Raw genomic sequence first — 15,122 nt, forward strand, 5'->3', positions numbered from 1 at the left:
ACCTGTACTTTAACTAGAAGCTAGGTTTTTGCTTATTTGCTTAGTGTTGATAGATGGGTGTAATGAGTGGCTCTGGTTGGCGTGGGCATTTAGAACATTTTGTTGTTTTTCATTACATTTTGTTGTGTGGATGAATGGAAGGAATTTAATTACTAGAGTTTGTTAGAGTTATAGATGAATAGAAGAATTTAAGTGATACATTGTGGAGTAAAAAAAGATGCAGGTACAGGTGGCCCACATATAAAAGGGTCAGAGAAACCAAATTTTTTTTTTATACAATGAAAATTTGTTAGTAACGGATACAAAACCGTTAGCAATAGAATTTTTTTATACAATGAAAATTCATTAGTAACGGATACTAAACCGTTAGCAATAGAAAATCAAAGTGACGCTTACATCCATTACTAACAGAGGATAAACAAATTTGGTAACCGTTACTAATAAATTATAACGGTTACGTATCCGTTACTGAAATTAATTTCAGTGACACTTTATAACCGTTAGTAAATTTTGTAACTGATAATAAGTGTTCCAGATATCCATTACTAATATTTGTCACGCTTTTGTGTCAATGCAAAATAATCGTTACTAATATTTTTTGTAACGGATGTATATCTGTTACAAATAGGTTGTTATGGTGTAGTAATGGTTAACCATAATCAAATAGTGAAACTCTTGATTTAATCACAATTGAATAGTGAAAGTTTTTGTTTGTATTCACAATTGAATAGTTGAAGTCGATCTTGTTGGGGTTTATACCAATACCAATCGATTCCCCCACTACACAGATAACTTGTATTTGAACACAATTCAACTCCAGACAAATTCTAAATATCAACTACAACCTATACTAACATGCCCAACTCACTAAACAACTATTAACAACAGATAATAATGTAAAACATTAAAAGCAAACCACAACACAAAGATTTACCGTGGTTCGGCCAATGGTGCCTACTTCCACAAGAGCTAGTCCTTTATAAAGTGGGAATGAAGATTACAATCTCTCCTTTCACTCTCTGACCTTACTAGATCACTCTTATCTCTTTACAGGGTTGTCTCTCGGTAAATGTTATCTCTCAATCTTGATAGCTTTCAAGATTGGGTTTTCTCTGACTTTTGTACTACCTCTCGTCTGTTTTTTGGGTGTTAGGTTTTGCCAAAAACTCTAACTCTTATTGCAAACTCGCAGTCCATAATTTCTTCTGAAAATAGACTTGGGCGTAGGTTGCTCCTCAGGCAAGACCAAGTCGAGCGCGGGTTACGCTGAAGGTATTGGAAGTCTTCCACGGCATGGGCGCCGGCCGTGCCTTGGTTAAGGCCAATCTGAGCGTGGGTCGCGCTCAAACATTTCCACGTAGAATGAGCTTCGTTTTCTCCTCATGTGAGGGATAACGCCAACAATCTCCTCCTTCCAAACAGTGAGGGGGGTTTCCTCCATGCAATTTCCAAATCAACAGGAGGAGTGTGCTGCCATTCCGGCAATAGCATAACAAACATCAAACTTACCTTTCAGTAAGACTTTGGTCATCATATCCAACCCGTTCTTGTCGGTATGGATCTTTTCGATACACAAATACTTGTCTTTGAGTACTTCTCTAATCCAATGATAACGCACGTGTATGTGGTCGGATCTAGAATGAAAACTCGGATTCTTACTCAAATGGATGGAGCTCTGAATATCACATAGAACTACAAACTGTTTCTGCTTTAGCCCTAGTTCGTCAAAGAACCACTTCATCCATAACAACTCTTTGCAACACTCAGTGGCTGCAATATACTCGGCTTTTGTAGTGGAGAGAGCAACACACTTTTGCAACTTTGATTTCCAAGAAACTGCTCCCCCTGCAAAAGTAACCAGATAACCGGAGGTGGACTTCATCGAGTCAACATCACCTGCCATGTCTTCATCAGTGTAGCCTTCAAGTAAGGGCTTACTTCTACCAAAGCACAAACACAATTTGGAAATGCCTTTGAGATATCTCAATATCCACTTAACACCTTCTCAATGCTCTTTACCCGGATTTGACAGAAATCGGCTTACAACACCAATGACGAAAGCAATATCCGGTCTTGTACACCATTGCATACATCAAGCTGCCAACTGCAGATGCATAAAGAATCTTTTCCATCTGACTCTGCTCATGCTCACCTTTTGGACACATCTCTTTGGTCATGCGGAACTGGCCACCAAGCGGACAACTGACTGGCTTCGCTTGATCCATGTTGAATCTCTTCAACACCTTCTCAATGCATCTTTCTTGAGAAAGCCACAACTTCCCACTCTTTCTATCATGAGTGATCCGCATCCCAAGTATCTGCTTTGCTTGACCCAAATCTTTTATCTCAAAGGACTTACTCAAGTCTTTCTTCAGTTTGGATATCTTGTTGATGTTTGGGCCAACTATCAACATATCATCCACATACAGCAATAACACTATGAAATCCCCATCTGGAAATCTCTGAACAAACACACAATGATCGGAAGCAAACTTATTGTATCCTTGCTTTGCCATAAAGGAATCAAACTTTATGTACCACTGTCTCGGTGCCTGCTTTAACCCATACAAGCTCTTTATCAGCTTGCATACTAGGTGCTCCTTGCCTTTGACCTCAAACCCCTCTGGTTGGTCCATGTAGACATCTTCTTCAAGGTCTCCATGAAGAAAGGTTGTCTTAACATCTAGCTGCTCAACCTCTAGGTTCATACTTGCGGTCATACCCAATACCACTCGGATAGAAGTCATCTTCACAACAGGAGAGAAAATCTCATCAAAGTCAATCCTTTTCCTTTGACCAAATCCTTTCACAACAAGGCAAGCTTTGTGCCTTGGGTGAGGATTATTCTCCTCATGTTTGACTTTGTATATCCACTTATTCTTGAGAATTTTTCGTCCTTGCGGTTTCTCAACTAACTCATAAGTGGGATTCTTATGCAAAAAATCCATCTCGTCATGCATGGCCTTCAACCACTTCTCTTTGTCTATACCTTCAAGTACCTCTTGATAGTACATAAGTTCTCCACCATCCGATAGTAGCACGTACATATGTGGTGGATACCTAGTTGAAGTTAGCCTCTCTCTATTTGACCTCCTTGCCCCATCTGCTGGTGCCTCAGGAGGATGCACTTCTGCTTGCTCTGGTGGTGGTTCATGCATCTCATCTGCATCTTCTATACCAATAGGTTCTATCCCATCATGAGCAATAAGATTCTCATCATGAGCTTCAAACTCATGGTTCTCTGTATTCTCAATGCCTTCTGCACGTTCCACAGTAGGAACTTCTTGTTCTGAATCAACAAGATCATTGGTGAAAGCATGTAGCTTCTCACCTTCCTCAAAGTCTGCTATGGTTTGGTCTTCTAAGAACACAACATCTCGACTTCGGATTACCTTCTTGTTAATCAGATCATAGAGTTTGTAACCAAACTTTTCATCTCCATAACCCAGAAAAATGCACTGCTTGGCTTTGTCATCAAGCTTGGATCTCTCAACCTTCAGAATATGTACAAATGTCCTGCACCCAAATACCCTCAAATATCCATAATCAACATCTCTACTTGACCATACTCTCTCTGGATAGTCACTATTTAGAGGCTTCGACGGCGATAGGTTGATCACATGCACAGTTGTACGCATTGCTTCTACCCAGTAGGTTCTAGGTAGCCTAGAGTGAGATAGCATGCATCTCACCGTCTCTACAATGGTACGGTTCATTATCTCTGCTATTGCATTCTGTTGCGGCATCTTGGGAATGGTCTGCTCATGACGAATCCCATGACTCTGGCAATACTCTTCAAACGGTCCTATGTACTCACTCCCATTATCTGAGCGAATACATTTCAAAGGCTTTCCTATCTCTCTTTCCACTATGCTTTGAAATGTCTTGAACACGCCAAGTACTTCATCCTTAGTCTTCAGACTATAGACCCATATCTTTCTTGACGCATCATCAATGAATGTCAAGAAGTACAAAGCTCCCTGGTGGGACTATACTCTCATAGGACCACATAAATCAGTATGAACAAGCTCAAGGACATTGTCTTTCTTGTGAGACGGGAATCTTTGGAAAGATACCCTGTGTTGCTTTCCTACCAAATAGTGAGTACATGTATTTAAATGTGTACCTTTAGTGTCTGGCAAGGCCTGTTGCTTAGCAAGAACTTCCATCCCTTTTATGCCCATATGACACAGTCTCTTGTGCCACAGTTCGGAGGAAGCTTCTTCTTCTGCCACATTCACTTCTGCTTTACATAAATTAGCATGTGTTTTGTAAAGAGAGCAAGTTTTCTTCCCTCTGCCTGCTACAATGGAACCTCTACTCAATTTCTATACCCTGTTACCAAACGAGTTTACAAAGCCATCGTCATCTAATTTTCAAGCCGAAATTAGGCTTAGCCGAATGTCAGGGACATGTCTTCCATCCTTGAGTGTCAAGGTATAGCCGACATTGGTTTGTACATGAACATCTCCAATGCCTATAATCTTCAAGACGCCACTGTTACCCATCTTCACTTCACCATATACTTTTTTAAAGATAAGCTAGGGTTAGGCTGACCCTCACCTGCATTAATTAACTATATCTTACGTAGATAGTACCTCATGCATCCTCCTCTATTAGTTTTTGCAATTCTCTATCTAAAGGAGGAATAAACACTTCACCATATTTACCACAGCTGTAGGTAGTGAAGAATTTCCTGTGCAGTGTGACGTGATAGAATGCTCTTGTATCTATCACCCACTCTGTACCCTGACATGAGGTACTAAGACAACACACACCGCAATCTGACACAATTCCCACTAGGTCATTGACTAGTGCGGTAGTATCTCTGCCTGTGTTTCCGTTCCTCTGCACCATGTCTTCATGTACACAGTTATTCTTCTCATCCCTCTTCAGTGTTCTGCACTCATAACTGAAGTGTCCCTTGGTGGCACAATAGTAACATTGCCTCTCTGCCTTAGGAGTTCTAGCTTCACCCATAGATTTACTTCTGTCATCATCTCTAGAACGAGATGGTTTTCTGTATCTAGCTCTCCCCCATTTCTTTATGACAAGGATCTCTGAGCGAGAGGAGCTGCCTTTTGAACTCCTTCTAGTCTCCTCATTCAACAAAGACGCGGTATCCATCTCCATGGTAACAATTTCATCCTTGGCTGCTCTGTGTAAAGAGACTGCTAATGTCTCCCAACTTTCGGGTAGAGAGCCTAATAGAAACAAAGCCTCAACTTCGTCTCCCAAATTAATCTTCATCAAATGCATCTGATTGATGATATTCTGTACTTCGTTAAGATGCTCAGACATTGAAGAACCCTCTTGGTACTTCGTGTTGGCAAACTTCTTAACGACCATCACTTTGTTTCTGCCCGACTTCCTCTCATAAAGGTCTTCGAGTTTCTTCCACAAACTGAAGGTTGTAGTCTCTTAGGACACATGGTGAAAGACACTGTCGTCAATCCATTGTCGAATGTATCCTATCATTTTTATGTCAAGCTTTTTCGACTCAGCCTCATCAGTCTTTTCTAGTTTTACTCCCTCATTCTCAATGAGAAGTGTCCTTGCAATATAGCAAGTCTTCCATCTTGGCTTTCCAGATGGTGTAATTATTTCTATTCAGACTCGTCATGCGAGTGTTCACGAAATTGTCCATTTCTACAAGTTATTTAAACTCAAATCTTCTCTCAGGAGTTTTGTCAAACACCTTCCGACCAAGATTTAGATAACACCCTAGGCTAATCTAACCTGGATCTGATACCACTTGTTGGGGTTTATACCAATACCAATCGATTCTCCCACTACACAGATAACTTGTATTTGAACATAATTCAACTCCAGACAAATTCTAAATATCAACTACAACCTATACTAACATGCCCAACTCGCTAAACAACTATTAACAACAGATAATAATGTAAAACAATAAAAGCAAACCACAACACAAAGATTTACCGTGGTTCGGCCAATAGTGCCTACTTCTACAAGAGATAGTCCTTTATAAAGTGGGAAGGAAGATTACAATCTCTCCTTTCAGTCTCTCACCTTACTAGATCACTCTTATCTCTTTACAGGGTTGTCTCTCTATAAAGGTCATATCTCAATCTTGATAGCTTTCAAGATTGGGTTTTCTCTGACTTTTGTGTTGCTTCTCATCTGTTTTCTGGGTGTTAGGTTTTGCCAAAAACTCTAACTCTTATTGCAAACTCGCGGTCCACGATTTCTTCTGAAAATAGACTTGGGCGCGGGTCACACCTCAGGCAAGACCAAGTCGGGCGCAGGTCGCGCTGAAAGTACTGGAAGTCTTCCATGACATGGTAGCGCTGGTCCGCCTTCACAAGGCATAATCGAGCACGGTCATACCTCAAACATTTCCACGCAGAATGAATTTCGTTCTCTCCTCATGTGAGGGATAACGCCAACAATCTGTTCTGATGGACATTACATTTTAGGTTTTTCTGTAAGTTCTATTGGTTCTTCATTCTCAATTAAAGATGAAATTAAAGATGAAATGGATAGACATGAAGGATAACAGGTAATTTTGTTAGTTCCTATAACCATATATATTGGACTTTTGGAATGGCCAAATTTGAAAGCGAACCACTCTATAATGGCCCTATGACATCTGTAGCTTTAACTGATTTTTACCTAGAGATGCACTAGTGCATGATTTTATATATTTGACCATCAGGCTATACGCTCCAATTATGAGAATGTTCCCAAAATCTTCCCTTTTCAATTCGTGGTTCATATGGTTTTTAATGTCTGCACGCGTCAATTCGATTGATTATGTATATAGTTATATTTTTGTTTCGAAATCGACTGGACACCAAACATGTGCAATAATTAATGGCCCGCGCTTTTAAACTATAGTTGCAGTTATAATGTAACTATATATGCTAGTTGTTAAGTTATGTTTGTGGTAATATCGGCATTGGTTATTGGCTGCAAGCACATCTCTGGGTGCGTTTATTTTTTGGTACAACCGTACATGTATCATGCAATGAAATGGTTATCCATCTTCCTTTCCGTAAATATCCCTGCATATGTATGAAGTCTTAGGTTTTTTGATTGATCAGTTGATGTTTGACTTGAGAGTTTTGATCATTTTCAAAATATTTAAAAACAATGTATTTGGTTCTTAATCTCTGTATTCAATATCATTGTGTTGATTGAAATTTATTTTTTAATCTTCGTTTTTGTAATCCAGTAACTTAATCAATGCTTATGTGTGGGTGAATCCATTTGTTGTCCTTTTTATCCGCGCAAGAAACAGTACAACATCTTGGTTCATTTTTGTTTTTTCTTTTCATTTTAACTGGCATATCGATTAAATATATTGGTAGTTGATCGATACATTGTAAATTTGTAACTACCCAAGTTTATGCGAAGATGAGACCAGGGACTTACTAAAATCATTATATCCCCCTTACATAGTGGACATTATATGCGTTGGTGCCTTTTAACAAAACATTCGCACAACATTGAATGTTGTGGAATCCAAAGGATCAAAATTCATAAATACGTGAGTTGAGTGTTAAGGACATTGTACATGACTATGTAGTCCTCTATATAAAATCAACATTTAGGCATAGATTAAAATGACCCATGGCAGTGTTCTTTAGTTATAGATTGCTTTTATGATTAATTTGTATTTTTCTGAACACCAAAGGGTTTTCAATACACCCTCATTGCTATTTCCTTAGTACGTGTTTCTTATTTTCATTGGTGTGGTACGTGTTTCTTATTTTTATAGTTGTAATATTATTTTGCTTAAACATTTCTGATTGGGTACATTAGAGCATTTTTAGGAGAAAAACCAAGAAAACACCAAATATTTAAACCAAACCAAATACCAAATAAAAAAAAAACACCAACCAACTTCAAGAGCGATATCAAATAATTGACATCAAAAAAATGCGGTTTTGAAAAAACTGCGCCGTATAACCCACACGGCTTTCTCAAAACCGTGCCACTGAAGCCCATCTTAGAAGTCCGTCCAAGTCCACGCGGTTTTCCAGAAACCGCGCGGTGTTTAAAACAACGCGTGCTATGTCTTTATAAACATGACAAAAACTGCGCGGTTCATTCATTTTTAACTTTTCTCTCAATTCATACCTTAATAAAAAAAAACAAAAACCTACCTAAACTCTTGAAATTTTGTATGGATCCTTTTCAACCTTTCGACGGTGATGACGATGAATATTAGCAGTACACAAACGACATTGACGATGATATAGAGGTAGAAGAACTCGAGGAAGTACAAGACGGTGGGGGAGAAGAAACTGAGCATGTCGCGCCGACTGATAGACATCCCTATATACTTGAGTATCAATTGAACGACTTCAATTGACAATTTAATCCCGATAAAACACTTGATATACAAGTTGTATCTTCTACACGTGATACAAAACACGTGTTGAGTGTAGTGGCTAATTCTTAGGTAATTAATTAGTTTTGATTAAATATTTTGAATATTATGCATTAATTAGTTGAGTTTGACCAATTAATTATTTATCTTATATGTATTATTATTTTTTTCATAATATCAGCAAGTTATTGACTACCGAGTTAGATCGGGTTTACTTGGTGTTAGAGAGTGGTGGAAGGTTCTTAAGAGTTTGGATGAGTTTGTACATATTAAAGATACTATTTTGTGTACACCTTTGGGTCTTTTGGTTGATGTAGATTATGAGAAGGTTGATTAGGCAGTGGTCATAGCTTTAGTAGAAAGATGGTGGAATACAACTCATACATTTCATTTTCTTTGTGCGAAGTTAGGGTTCACACCACTAGACTTTACCATGATTTCTAGGTTGAGTATCGATATAGGCTAACCGATACCTTTTAATACAAACTATGAGAACATTGGTAGTATGCTTATGATTTTTCCTCGCTTGGATGTGGATGCTTATGATTCTTCTAGTATTAAGCTATCTCATATTAAGACTGCATACATGAAGCATCTCTTGGATCCTAATACACGAGTGGAGTTAGCTTTGACTGTTCTACCTGGTAGTGAGGGTGTTGATGTATATGTTAGAGCTTTTCTGATGTTTTTTATTGGGCATGTTTTGTTTTAAAATGGTCATTCTACGGTACGACTTGGATATTATGCTTATGTTTCTGATTTGCATAATATGAAAGATTATGACCTTAGTAGCTCAGTATATGCCACATTGATAGCGGCGTTAGACAAATCTTCACAGACATTTGGAAGTAAAAATCCTCAGATTACAGGATTCACAGGACTTTTGGAGATTTGGTTTTATGAGTACTTTTGTTGTCTTTGTCCTAACATAGACATGATTGCTGATACTCGCCCTAGATTTGCAAATTGGTCAGGGCCTCACTTGACTAATAATAGGGGGCAAATTAGAAATAATTTGTGTATGGCTCGTGCTCAAATTGATATTAGATCATTGTCATCTATTGAGTGGAGACCTTGGCATTTATCTACTGCCTTTGATGATCCAGTTATGCAGCATACTTGTGTTTTGTCACGTCACAGAGTTGTTGTTGCCGCACATGACTGTAAAGTTTGGTACTGTGGTGATAGAAGTCGGAGACAGTTGACTGGACGTTATGGAGTTCCATGTGCTCTCATACTAGATGTTAGTGATGCTAAGTCGTGGAGTAGAACTCAAGTTCATGAATTTCATGCCAGTGTTGGTCCTTGGCCAGATGCGTCTTCTTTTGTTGTTGAGCAGACTGCTGATCAGTATTATAGATGGTGGAACCGTATCTCTATGAGTCTGTTGTTGCCCCCTATTGGTCGGGCTAGCAACTTCAAGTTTGTAGGCCTAGAAGGGATGAGACGTGAGCTACGTATTCCTTATCTGCCACAACCTATTTACAACCTACAACCTATGAATACATATCATCTAGCTCCTGTGTTTGCCACTAATCCGATTATGTTTGTTGTGTGTGGACCTGATGGGGAGGCTACTTACATTTTCATTCTTAAGGTGCCTGATGCTCGTTTCTATGATTTAGAGCCGCAGATTGATCAGTATACCCTGGTGAGTTTAGTTGTTTTATTTATCTTCTTCATTATATATATAATATGTACTCACACTGTATTTTCAGGGTGAGGCTCGGAAAAGATATGAGAACAAGGTTCGTATGTTTGATGGGATAAGGATTGTCGTGTATCATTGTAGCCAAGAAAGAGATGAGGCATATTCTCAAATATATCAGCAATCCCAACGTGCGTATGACGAGACTCGAAAAGTGTATGAGGATATTCAGCAGATATACACGCAACAACATCAGGGATATGAGGAACTTCAGGCTGATGTAGTTAACCTCCGTGTAGATAGAGAAGATCTTGGTTCTCAGGTTAGGAACTTAGAGGAGCAGCTTTGGAACATCCAAATAGAAAAAGGAGAGTCATCGAGTGGTAAGGGGTGTAAGAAGATAGCTAAATAAATTTTATGTAATATGAGATGTATAAGAATATGTAACATGAGCGGAGTATAATTCATTCCTAGTATCATTTTCATTCTCAAACAATTGCACAATTCATTCTTATTAGATACATAATCATAGGTTTTGGATCATTTTTATCATTTTGGATCATTCTTATTAGATACAATTGCACAATTCCTAATTTCTATCATTTTTATTCATATCATGCACGCGGTTTTGGATAAACCGCGCCATAGAAGCCCAAGCCTATGCGGTGTTCGAAACACCACGCCATAAAAGTCCACTGTCTAGCCTAAGCCCATGTGATGTTTGAAAAACCGTGCGGTTAAACCACAAGAGAGATTTAATACAGCACCAAAACAAACACTAAATTTTGGCCGATTTGGTGTTTTTTGGTGTTTTCATCAACATGTGTCTCTCCTGAAAATTAAAAAACACCAAATTTTTGAAATTTTGGTATTTGATGCTAGGATAGTATCTCACCTAAAGATGCTCTTATCTCTCAAAACAAATTGCAGTAAGCGACTGCAGGTGCAAAATGATTTTACGCATGATTAAAATATAGCTGGAGGAGCACCTCTTTGTTCTCTGGGTTGTTTCATGAGACCTTCAGGTATAAAATGTTTACACCAATACTCTTTCTATGATTTTTTTTTCTTAGCTACCAACTACTCACAATATATGCCGTGCATTAACAATGAAGTTTATATATCAATACTTGCAAGGGTTGAGTTTGTTGCGGAGCTGTTGCCGGTGCTTTGACATTAACACTTGAAAGGTATTGGAATTATAACGTGCTTCTTAATTCGTTAATACTATGAATTCTTTATTTGTTAACACTGTGAATTCGTTATACCATGCTTACTTCATTATTCATGTATTTTTTCACTAGATAATATTTTTTGCTTTTTTTTCATTTACCTCTCTATGACTCCATTTTGGTATTATTAAATTTCAGTACTCACTACACTGTAACTTAATTTTTTATACCTTCAAACAATGAAATAAAGTGAAGAAGAACAATATTTAATTCCTCCAAGAGATAGACACATAGGCATATAGCAACATATAGTTATTTACCGTGATCCTAACTTTTCCCATGCATTTGATAAATGTGTGCATACTATTTTCTTTGGTCCTGATTTATTCTTTTGTTTTATCAAGTATGTGAATACTTTGTCATCAAACACAGAGTCACTTCTTAGTATTTTGTTTCCCCCCACTCCTGCGAATTCTATTGTTCAAAATTTAATAGATAAACCACAATGTGGAGACAAAAGACTTAATTGATCTTGATCTCATAATCAAATAGAAAACAAGTTCAGTTTTCAAGAAATCATAAGCTCTTTTTTCATTTGTACCTCATATCCATATCAATTGGAAACGACATTTCTATGGAAAGTATATGCCTAAGCAAGATTTGATTACGTCTACATGTATTCTTAGTAGGTTATAGCTTGGTTTCATCCTGTAGTGATGATCCATGTGTCTTTGTGGAGCCTGGTAGGTGACTCTGTATAATTTGTACTTTGCCTTGATAAGTTATCTGGCTACTCTGTATATATATTTGATGCGAGTCAAACTTATGAGTTAGATTTGTCAGAATTCTATTAAGGTGGCTTTCACTATTTGAAATTAGTTGAACTTTCTCTATGCAGCGAACTCCAGTGGAGTTGATGAGATATTGACTGATAACTATCAAATATGAGCCCTCCCAGTGAAGTGTATTTGATTGAGTTGATACTTTCATGCAAAGAAATCCAATGGTTTGGTATTGATTCAATCTGTTGAACGTTTTCCAGTCCAGGGATGTGTCAGTGAGTACGTGGAGCTATATTTCAATGCTTTCATCAAATTTGCGTACCTATTAGTGCTGTCGTTGGTTTCACCTTGGTGGATAAGGATGGTAGAAACTTAAGCCAATCATAAAGGAGACAGTTCTTATTAACTCTTTATACATGCTTACATCCCCAGGCAAGTAAACCCCCTTAATGTGGATACTGGTAATCCAAATCTCATACTATTACGTCGCCTGAAACACTTGCTATGAAAATCTAAACTAGACAATGTTGTTCTTAGTGACTCAACTTGATTGCCATAAATGGTTTATTGTCATATTGGTAATTACTAGATTTCTTAACGGCTGCCACAGGTTGACATGGGCTGGAGTTAGCTGGAAAAATGGATGGCAGCGCAACTCGCCCACCAGAAACAATATTAGTGGAAGATCAACTGCATGGGTAACATAATGTGCTTATTTCTAGAACCAAGGCAACAAAATAAATTGGGTGTTGTGGATCTAATCAAGTGCCTGTTGAGGTCGATCATCTCAATATAACCATAAAAATGTTAAGAACAGGCTGAAGGCTTCAAAGAGGTAAATTTTTATCTAAATCAGTTATATATTGTTTCCGTTACCTTATTCAAAAACTCCATTATTTAATTTGTTTCTTCATTATTTTTTCCTGAATACTATTGCAAAGTATTTAATTCTTTTGGTTTACACTTACAGTTGTGTTGAATTCTATTGAATTCCTTCTATGTTTTGATCGTTTGTCAATTTACTTTTTTTCAATGGTTTCGTTTCACACAATTTAAATGTATCATGTAGTCTTGCAGTTTTGGGCTATGTATTTGTTCTAATTGTTATTATTTGCAGTTAATTGTTTGTGGTTGTAAAAACTCCACCTTTTCACGTAGCACATCAGTTCCAATCTTTTTCAGTGCACATTCTTTCGCCGTTTTCCTTGGGCAATTGGTTTGCCAATTATATTTTGACGCTGCAACTAAAAACAAAATTTTCAAGCATCAGGCCCGTCCTAGGACGAGCTTTATAAGCTAGTTAAGCTGACTATAACAAAGAGGCTTGCCAAATTGCATGACTTAAGCTAAAGACGAATAATCGTGTGCTATCCGTCCGGTAGATCTTAGAAATTGCACTATTTTCACTGGGAAAAGACTTCAGTCCTCAGCGCTTAGAACTGAAGTGCGTTCAAAAAGACTCCGGACCACACATTTGGGTCCTCAGCGCTTGGGTTTTTTTTAAACAATTGTTGAAGACTTTTTTTGTGAAGTTGCTAATGTGGAAAAAAAAAATTGTAGTCTAAAACCGCTTTGGACGCACTTTAGTCATAATCACTAAGGACCGAAGCTTTTCTCTTTCCACTGGTGTGATATAAGTCTATAATCGCTCTCGTTAATTTCTGGCTCGCTTTAAAGTCTTTGATAGCAACTCTTTCATGGCATATATGGTATCCTATTATGCATAAATGAAGAAAGCTATAACTCTTCAAATATAACATCTATAGAAATCCATAGTTGGTTTTGTTATAAAAATGGATGTGTAATTGAAAGTTCAAAATGTAATGAACACATGGAATTTGGATTTGCACAAATCCATTGAGAAATGAATGAGTAATTTATCTTCCAAGGTACCCTACTTGAGATGAAATGGTTGAGAAATGAGTGTGTAAAACACTTAGTCCCACATAGAAAGAAAACCAAAGAGTTGTTGAGTTTATAAAGCCTAATTGAAGTTACTTGGGTTGAGCCCCAAGGGGTACTACTAATTTTCCATAGAGATGAAACACAAGCAAGCTCAAAAAGAAAAACACACACGCGGCGCCACCGTCCGACCGGCTGGGCTTGGGCATGGCTAGGTGGTGTGTAGTGTATATTTTTTTTGGATAACAAATTTATTAACAAGACCCAATCCATTTGGCCCTATAAGGCTCAACAGCTTTATGTTGAAAAGGTGCTTCTTTTCAAAATGTTACCATGTTGTCTCGAACAATCATTGTGTTGGTTCAAAAAGACAATGTGTTGGTTCGAACCGTCACTGTGTTGTTTCGAAAATACACCTCTCATATAAATATTGGACAGCTTTGTATAAAGAGAAATCTCTTGAAAATCTCTCTTCTCTTCTGTATTCTTAATCAAAACACAATATTGTGTTCGTTAATTTTGTGGAATTGAAGTGCTGTTTTTCAGATAAAGAAAAATCCGTTTTATTTTGGGTAACAATTTTCCATCCAATCTTGAAACACCGTGAGAAAGAAAATCTATCTTAAAAACATAGTGACTTTTCACTAGATCCAATTAAAATTTTCGTACATAGTACATAAGATAAATGAGAAAAATTTGTACTATTGTAATAATTGGTAAAATAATTGGTAAAGTGTAAATATAATTGGGTTATAGATTCTAACATGTTTATTATAGCTTTTGGAGAACATCATACCTGCTATCCTGTAGCTTCTGTGGAACTCTCAATTATTACCCTGTCAAAATTTAAATATCTTCGAATAATTGATATGCCAATAATTGTAATGATGCCCCTGAATGAAATATAAAAATCAATTGTATTAATCATTAAAATTGTCGTTACACACCGTCTCACCATCAATTTCCGCAACATCTGAATCACTTTTTTTTTTTTTTTTTTTTGTTTGGTTCTGAATCATAGTTATCATTCAATGTAAGAGTTCAATAATACTAACCATTAAACAAGATCTAAATCTATCTTGTTCCTTCATCAGCATGCAATTTCAAAGTGGAAAGTTGGAAACTGCATTATCCATACAATGGAACGTCTGGGGACTGACCACTTTTGGCTACACAAGGGCTCCACCATCTCAATTTGGAGAACAGCACAACTGCTATAGCGTTTGGGGAACAGCACAACTGCCATGTTGTACTCT

Source organism: Coptis chinensis, chromosome 9 (assembly GCF_015680905.1).
Source record: "Coptis chinensis isolate HL-2020 chromosome 9, ASM1568090v1, whole genome shotgun sequence".
NCBI classification, from domain to species: domain Eukaryota; kingdom Viridiplantae; phylum Streptophyta; class Magnoliopsida; order Ranunculales; family Ranunculaceae; genus Coptis; species Coptis chinensis.